The following is an 8591-nucleotide window of genomic DNA, read 5'->3' as shown; positions in this document are numbered from 1 at the left end:
CTGGTTCCTGACTTTCAAGTTCCCACCCCTAACTGCTGTAGGTACCAATCATGCCAATGAGTTAAGATAATTTTATGTATGGAATCTATCAAGCTGGAAGTTGCCATGTCAGTGGCATACAAATGACAGTGTGTCCCTGAACTAATGAAAGAGGGGCACTCAAAGTGTTTCAACACCTGAAGTGAGTAAATAAAGTTAGATAGATAAAGTCATAATCTGACCTTTATATTTTTAGTGTGGCTTATTCCAAAGTTAAAGCAATAAGAAAACTACCAAGAACAAAGAACCCAAACCGTCAAAAACACAATATGATAAAGAAAATTAGGTGGATTTGAGAAATAAAATATAATTAAAGTAAATGAAATAAGATACAGATTTTTCAATTTGAATATTTGAAACAGATTTATTTTGCCTATTTAATACATAACTATACCATTTTTGTTGTATTTGTTTGTTTGGTTGTTTTTGTTTTTTTGGTGTTTTTTTTGTGACTTTGTTAAGATAAGTGATGGTGATGTTGTTGTTGTTAATGTAAATATAATGACCTTTAAACACATGATCCCATATGCTGTCTTTTTGAATACAAGTTAAAAGTGTTTGTAGACACTACCCTTCTGTTTATTGATAACATTTTAATGTTGTTTTTAAGAGAATTTGATGGGTTGATAGCATATTGTATCTTGCACCAGACTGCCTGTTAAAATGCCAAGAATTGTTAATCCCAATAATCTTTAACCTAACTATGTATACAGATGTCACATAAGGCTGTTTATAGAGTTAATAAAACACCCATTTACTAAACAGTCGACAGCTTATATTTAAATCTGTTGTTTGTCAATAACTTTGCACTTGGCTGCTACCAGTTAGGATGGAAAATCGTAAAATTGTTGTTTAATTTAAAACTTAAATTCTGATTCAAATGCTGATTTAATTTGATTTTATTCAGGTTTAAGAAAAAATGTATAAAAAAAAATGACACAAGTATCAAATCAATATGTATAAAATAAGGTATTTTAAATTCAATTGTATTTAGAAAATACAAAATGTATAGTATAACTATGTACAAATTTAAATTATGAGTTAAAAAAATTCTGTACACTTTTATAGTTTTTTCAATGTTTTATGTTTGAGGCATTCCATACCATATGCAATTTATTCTGCTGGAGTTACGTAAAATTCTTTCAAAATATGAGCCGCGTCACGACAGCATGGATCAAGACCAGCCTGGGCATTCGCGCAGTCTGATCAGGATCCATGCTGTTCCCTATCAGTTTCTCTACTTGTAATAGGGTTTGTAAGTGAACAGCATGGATCCTGATCAGACTGCACGGATGTGCAGGCTGGTCTGGATCCATGCTGGTGGCAAACCCATTATGTTGGTTTTGTCATGACGCGGCTCAATTATGTTTTTTTGTGCTACATTCAATAACTTGTAACTTGCCTTTTAGATTTAAAATTTGTATTAATGCTTGTGCATTAATACTGACATATACCTTTAACATAAAGAAATAAACTTTAGTATTCTTCCAGGCTTTAGATTTTACTAGAGGGCTCTCTGTGGCTTAGTGGTTAATTTCAAAACATTTGCCCTTAAACAGCAGGTTTGAATCCTGAAATAATGCAGGAAGGGGCGAATGTCAGACAAAATCCCCTTCGGAAAAAATCCCCTTCATATATTTTTGTATATCTGGACATAATCCCCTCCATGGGTGGACATAATTCCCTTCATGTGTGAAATTTGGAAATCTCCTCAATAAAATTGCTACCTAAGGGCAAAATCCCCCTAAACAATTAAAATGTACACTGTTAAACTAATTAAAATGTTTTTCATACTAATCAATTTAAAACAATTAAAGAAATTGTCTAATTAAATATATTTGTTTTGCAGTTGATAATTTACCACAATTATAATGAACACTGCTAAACTAATGAAATTGTTTTTAATGATAATTTGGTTGATAATTGAACTGAACAAATAAAAAAAATGTCTTATCAAGCTTATACAATTATATGAATTAACATGATACATAATTATAAATCAAAACACAAAAGTTCATTATTCATCAATTTTATGGAGCTTAATAATACATTAACATTATTCATCAATTTTTATGGAGCATAATAATACATAAGAAACCTATGAAAGTCAGGGGGATTTTGTCTGGGTAGGTAAGGGGATTTTGTCCAGTCTTGCAAAGACATGAAGGGGATTTATAATGTCCACCCATGGAGGGGATTTTGTCCGGGTATGCGAAGGGGATTTTGTCCAAAGGGGCACCTGAGGTTTTCCTGGAACTGAAGCTTGAAACTTGCCATATCATCATTACAGTGTTGTTATGACTTAAATTCAACAGAACAAACATTTTAAAATTTAAAAGGGGAAAAAAACAAGAGGGGAATTGTTGGGGCAGAGTAAAACCAATTAGTGAAAATAAATTAGCATCGGGAATTGTACAGGGTTTCATTTTTTGCTGAAAAGGTTTTGGATAAATTTTTGTTGTTGTTATTGTTGTTGTTTTTTTTAGAAGCTTAATCTGAAAAAATGCCAGCATTTTCATGGTGTAGCTGTAAATATTGTATAGATTTTCCTCTTTGAATTTAATTGGATTTTAGGTGTCATGTGTTTTTTCTCCAAGACGTGACCTATTGAGTGAGGCATGGTTCACAAGAACTGTCACAGGGTAACAGATTTTTTTTTCTAAAGTGACATTACATACAGCATTTGACAAGATCTTAATGGTTTTAAAAATGCAACATTTGTTAGTGAGAGAAAACAATGCCATATGGCTTTCCTGATTTTTTTTAAATATTCCTGAGCATTGAAAAAAAAAACTCAATTTGTTAAATGAACATGTTTTTACGTTATTCGAGCTGACATGGGCTACTGCAGTATGAAAAAAATGCAAAATGTTCTTCAAGACTAAGCAATTCAAGCAAGCATTATTAGTCCCCTACCGGTTTACCGGAGGGGACTTTAGGTTTACCCTCCGTCCGTCTGTCCGTCCGTCCGTCCGTCTGTCTGTCAGTCCGTCAGTCCACAAAACTGGATCCCGCGATAACTTGAAAAGTACTGAAAATATTTTTATGAAACTTGGTATATTGATAGATGGCAGTATGGAGATTATGCACGTCTTTTTCTTTTCTTCCTATGTTGAAAATTCTGGTTGCTATGGCAACAAATAGGCTAAAAATATGGCAAATTTTACACATAAACTGGATCCAGTGATAACTCAAAAAGTACTGGAAATATTTTTATGAAACTTGACATATGGGTAGATGGCGGTCTTGGAATTATGCACGTCTTTTTCTTTTCTTCCTATGTTGAAAATTCTGGTTGCTATGGCAACAAATAGGCTGAAAATATGGCAAATTTTACACATAAACTGGATCCAGTGATAAAGCAAAAAGTACTGAAAATAATTTTATGAAACTTGACATATGGGTAGATGGCAGTCTTGAAATTATGCACGTTTTTTTCTTTTCTTCCTATGTTGAAAATTCTGGTTGCTATGACAACAAATAGGCTGAAAATATGGCAAAATTTACACATAAACTGGATCCAGTGATAAAGCAAAAAGAACTGGAAATATTTTTATGAAACTTGACATATGGGTAGATGGCAGTCTTGAGATTATGCACGTCTTTTTCTTTTCTTCCTATGTTGAAAATTCTGGTTGCTATGGCAACACATAGACTGAAAATATGGCAAATTTTACACATAAACTGAATCCAGTGATAACTCAAAAAGTACTGGAAATATTTTTATGAAACTTGACATATGGGTAGATAGCAGTGTTGAGATTATGCATGTCTTATCTGTTCTTCCTATTTTGAAAAAATATCAGTTGCCTTGGCAACAAATAGGCTTAAAACATGGCAAATATAACAATATTTGTGATTAGTCAAAAAGAGCTGAAAATTTTTATGAAATTGCATCTTTAATTCAAGAGTTATCTCCTCTTTAAGAATTCTGCTTTTAAAATGTTATATTTTGGTAACAGGGATGTTTCAAATATTAACTTTAGAGTGTCCTTCAGTCCGTCTGTCTGTCTGTTCATAAAAATTGTTTCCTGTGATTACTTTTAAAGAACTTTTCCAATAAGTTTACTTAAAATAGAGAAAAATTGAAACATTAGAGAATGGCCAATGGCCCTTCAGAATGTTGATGGGGTTCTAACTGGTAGAGGACTTATGGATTGCTTGCAATACTATGATAATTGCTTGTTAATTTATTTAATTGAAATTTTTTTTTAGTGGTATTTTTTCCCTTTATAGAACAAAAAAAATGTTCCGCAATACCATTTTTTTATTGTCAAGCACTGATTATATTAAAGCGGGCTCTTAATGTCTTACAGTTCTGTTATATATGTTCTCAATTTACTCCTTCACTGCCATATCTAATATATACAATGTAGCTCCCAGTGCCAAATAAATTTCTAGAAATTCTGTAAAGCTGGTGCCTTTAAAAGAAAATTTATTCTCCACCTATATTTCCTGGAGTATTTAAATATTTGACTTTGTCTGTTCAGCTTGTTTATCTGTGCACTTACAAAACAGTGAAATATGAGACACATTTATTGTGTTATTTCTATTTTTGAAGCTCTTGAAATTTGAAATATTGTTTGATGCATAATTTCAATTGAGTCCATTTTACATACAAATTTAATTTTATTTAAACTAAGAATCAAAGTTAAAACTGGTGTTCTAGAACAAGAAATATTTTTGCAACCATGGTGCCAAGTCTGTACATAATGGCCACCTTAATGATACCATTACAGTGAGAGAGTTGAGATATTACCATGTGATTATGCTCCAGGTTTAACTGTATTTTATAATGGAAATTCGCTATAGAAGTATGCTTAATATTTTACATCAGTTAAGTTATAACAGTTATTGGTCATAAGTTTGAAAAAAAATTGTGAAATGCAGAATTCTTAATATTAAGAGAAATCCCTGTAAAAATATTAAAATAGAAAGCATGTTTTTTCTTCAAGTTTATGAATGAATGTTTAATAGTGAAATATAATTCTTGTAACTATATAAAACAGTTAAATAACAGAAATGTTATGTTTAAGACATAAATGACAAAATTGTTTGCGAGAGTTTGTTTGCATGTGATTAAACACTTTTCACCATTCTTTAATCTTTACCATGTATTTTTTCTGCTTTTGTTTATTTTTAAAAACTATATCCTTTATGCCTTGTGACATTTGGGACAGCAATATGCAGTAACTGTACATTTAAACAGTCATGATTGTTTAGTTGTTGAAACTCTATTTAAAGTGTTATTTTCTATTTTTGTTCCAACATATAATTCATTTGTATTTCCTTTGGGTTTTTTTAAGCTCACCTGAGCTAGCTCAGGATGAGCTAGCTCAGGGTGAGCTTTTAGGATCGTTGAATGTACGTCTTCCGTTGTCTGTCGTCCATCATCCATCCACACTTGTAATTAACACTCTAGCAGTCACATTTTTGCCTCAATCATCATCAAACTTTGTCAGGATGCTTATCTAGTTGGTAGCTTGGATGAGTTCGAACATGGGTCATCTCGATGAAAAACTAGGTCACCGGAGTTAAAAAAAGAAAACCTTTTTAACACTCTAGTGGTCACATTTTTGACTCAATTGTCATCAGACTTGGTCAGGATGCTTGTCTAGGTCATTGCTCGGATGAAATTGAACATGGGTCATCTTAGATGAAAAACTAGGTCACAGGAGCTAAAAATAGAAAAATCTTTTTAACACTCTAGTGGCTACTGTTTTGGTCTAAATATCCTGTAAATTGGTCTGAAAGTTTGTTCTGATAATTTCTAGGTAAGGTTCAAATATGGGTCACCTGGGGTCAAAAACTAGGTCACACTGCCCAAATATGAAAAAACCTTGTTAACATTCTAGTGGTCACATTTTTGACTCAATTATCATCAAACTTGGTCAGGATGCTTGTCTAGATCATTGCTCGGATGAGTTCGAACATGGGTCATCTGGGATAAAAAACTAGGTCACAGGAGCTAAAAATAGAAGAATCTTGTTAACACTATAGTGGCTACTATTTTGATCCAAGTATCTGGAAAATGGTCTGAAAGTTTGTTTTGATGATTTCTTGGTAAAGTTCAAATATGGGTCATCTGGGTAAAAAATTAGGTCACACTGCTCAAATATGGATAATCCTTGTTAAAACTCTAGTGGTCACATTTTTGACCCATCTGTCATGAAACTTGGCCAGAATGCTTGTCTAGGAGTTTGATGGGTAAGGTGAGCAATCTAGGGCAATTATGGCCCTCTTGTTTACTTTTAGACCACTGTTTAAATTTATTTGATATAGATTATTTGAATTGTTATAAATCATTTAAACATTTTACTAAGAGTGTACTAAGTACACAGAGAATGTTGTTGTTGTTGTTTTACAATATTTAGGACTTGTGTTAATTTTTGTAGAAGACACATGTAAATAGTGGTGTTGAGTTAAACATCATGTATGTTAACTTTTGTAAAGAAAATATTAAGTACCAATCTGTTTATATATTGTTATAATAAATAGTTAATTACAAAAAAATGTACATATTGAGTAATGTTAAAGATTTATTGTGTTTGTCCTTTGTACAAAATACCTAAAGTTTCATTTAATGTGATACAAAAACTGTATAGTTGATCAAATTGGTTATTTTTTCTTGTTATGTTTTGTTAGTGTTAACCATAAAGAAAAAAAACAAGGTAGGAAGAATTCATCAATATATGTCTTATGTGTTTAACTTATTTAAGCCGTGTCACGACAAAACCAACATAGTGCATTTGCGACCAGCATGGATCCAGACCAGCCTGTGCATCCGCGCAGTCTGATCAGGATTCATGCTGTTCAATTACCAACTCTATAACAAGTAGAGAAACTGATAGCGAACAGCATGGATCCTGATCAGACTGAGCGGATGTGCAGGCTGGTCTGGATCCATGCTGGTCGCAAACGCACTTTTGTTGTGACGCAGCTCATTTATACATTATCATACAAATGGTTTTTATTAAGAAATAAACCTTTCTCTTTCAAGTTAAAGAAATGATTGCAGATAAATTCTTTAAAGCTGCATGCCTCCAGATGAGCCAAAATATTTCAAGAAAATCAACCACTAGTAAAATTAAAGTAAAAATAAAAGTAATAAAAATAAAATCATTCACGATTTAAGAAATAATTTTCATGTTATATGCCATGAGTGACTAATTTTGTAGTATTTTTGATTTTATATTATATATTTCTACTGTGTGACTAAATGGACTATTTTGCATATTCTGACCTATTTTTTGTAATTTTAAGTCAATTTTAAGTGCCTTTTGTAATCTGTAAATCACTGTCTATGTTCTACTCTTTAATACATTTTTATAATTTTCATGATAAATAGCATAAATCTGGAGGCGTTCTGCTTTAATGTTTCCATAAATTACAGGAAGTGATTGGAAGACCGCTGTGTTATATACGTTAAAGAAGATATGTATGATTTTAAATTAAGAATTTGAGTCGAGTCACGACAAAACCAACATAGTGGGTTTGCGACCAGCATGGATCAAGACCAGCCTGCACATCCGCGCAGTCTGATCAGGATCCATGCTGTTCGCTATCAGTTTCTCTACTTGTAATAGGGTTTGTAAGCGAACAGCATGGATCCTGATCAGACTGCGCGGATGCGCAGGCTGGTCTGGATCCATGCTGGTCGCAAACCCAGTATGTTGGTTTTGTCGTGACGTGGCTCATTTAATATTCTTGATTGAATTCAACGAGATATGCAATCCCTCAGTAACTGTTTTAAAATATATATCCATTTAAACCATGGCAAATGTATTGCAATATTGTTATATTTTGCAAATATATTGTGATTTTGATACATTTTATATGCAACATGCACATTTGAATTTGAGGTGTTTGTGATTAGAACCATTAACTTTGTATGGCAGTCAGTGTCTCAAAAATGTGTTTGAAAAATTTTACAACTGAAAATTAAAAGCTTATGTGCAATTGTCTATAATAAGTAAATAAATAAAAAAAATATATAAATATCAAGCTTTTTTTTGTGGTTCTTCAATTGCAAATATTATAATAATTATAGTATAATAATTAGAAATAATGTCATAATAAACATTATAAAAATATGTTGTATAATTATGTACACCTTGTGATTTTATTGTATATATGTATATAATGATATAGATTTAATTAATTAAGATTATAAACCAACTGTATCAAATGATACTGTTCGAGCGTGTTAAACGTGTGTTTTGTTATAACATAGTTTCCCGTTATTTTGATTAACGTTGCATAATGGTGAAAGCATAAGAATGAAGCGTTTACACAATGACATTTACGACATTTTTTAGCTCACCTGTCACAAAGTGACAGGGTGAGCTTTTGTGATCGCTTTTCGTCCGGCGTCAGTCCGTCCGTCCGGCGTCCGTCGTCCGTCCGTAAACTTTTGCTTTAAATGACATCTCATAAACCACTGAGCCAATTTCATCCAAACTTCACAGGAATGTTCCTTTGGTGGTCACCTTTAAAAATTGTTCAAAGAATTTAATTCCATGCAGAACTCTGGTTGCCATGGCAACCGAAAG

This window comes from Ruditapes philippinarum, unplaced genomic scaffold, assembly GCF_026571515.1.
Source record: "Ruditapes philippinarum isolate M1 unplaced genomic scaffold, ASM2657151v2 ctg4250_1_1_1_1, whole genome shotgun sequence".
Classification (NCBI taxonomy): domain Eukaryota; kingdom Metazoa; phylum Mollusca; class Bivalvia; order Venerida; family Veneridae; genus Ruditapes; species Ruditapes philippinarum.
Note: the sequence above shows the minus strand (reverse complement) of the source record.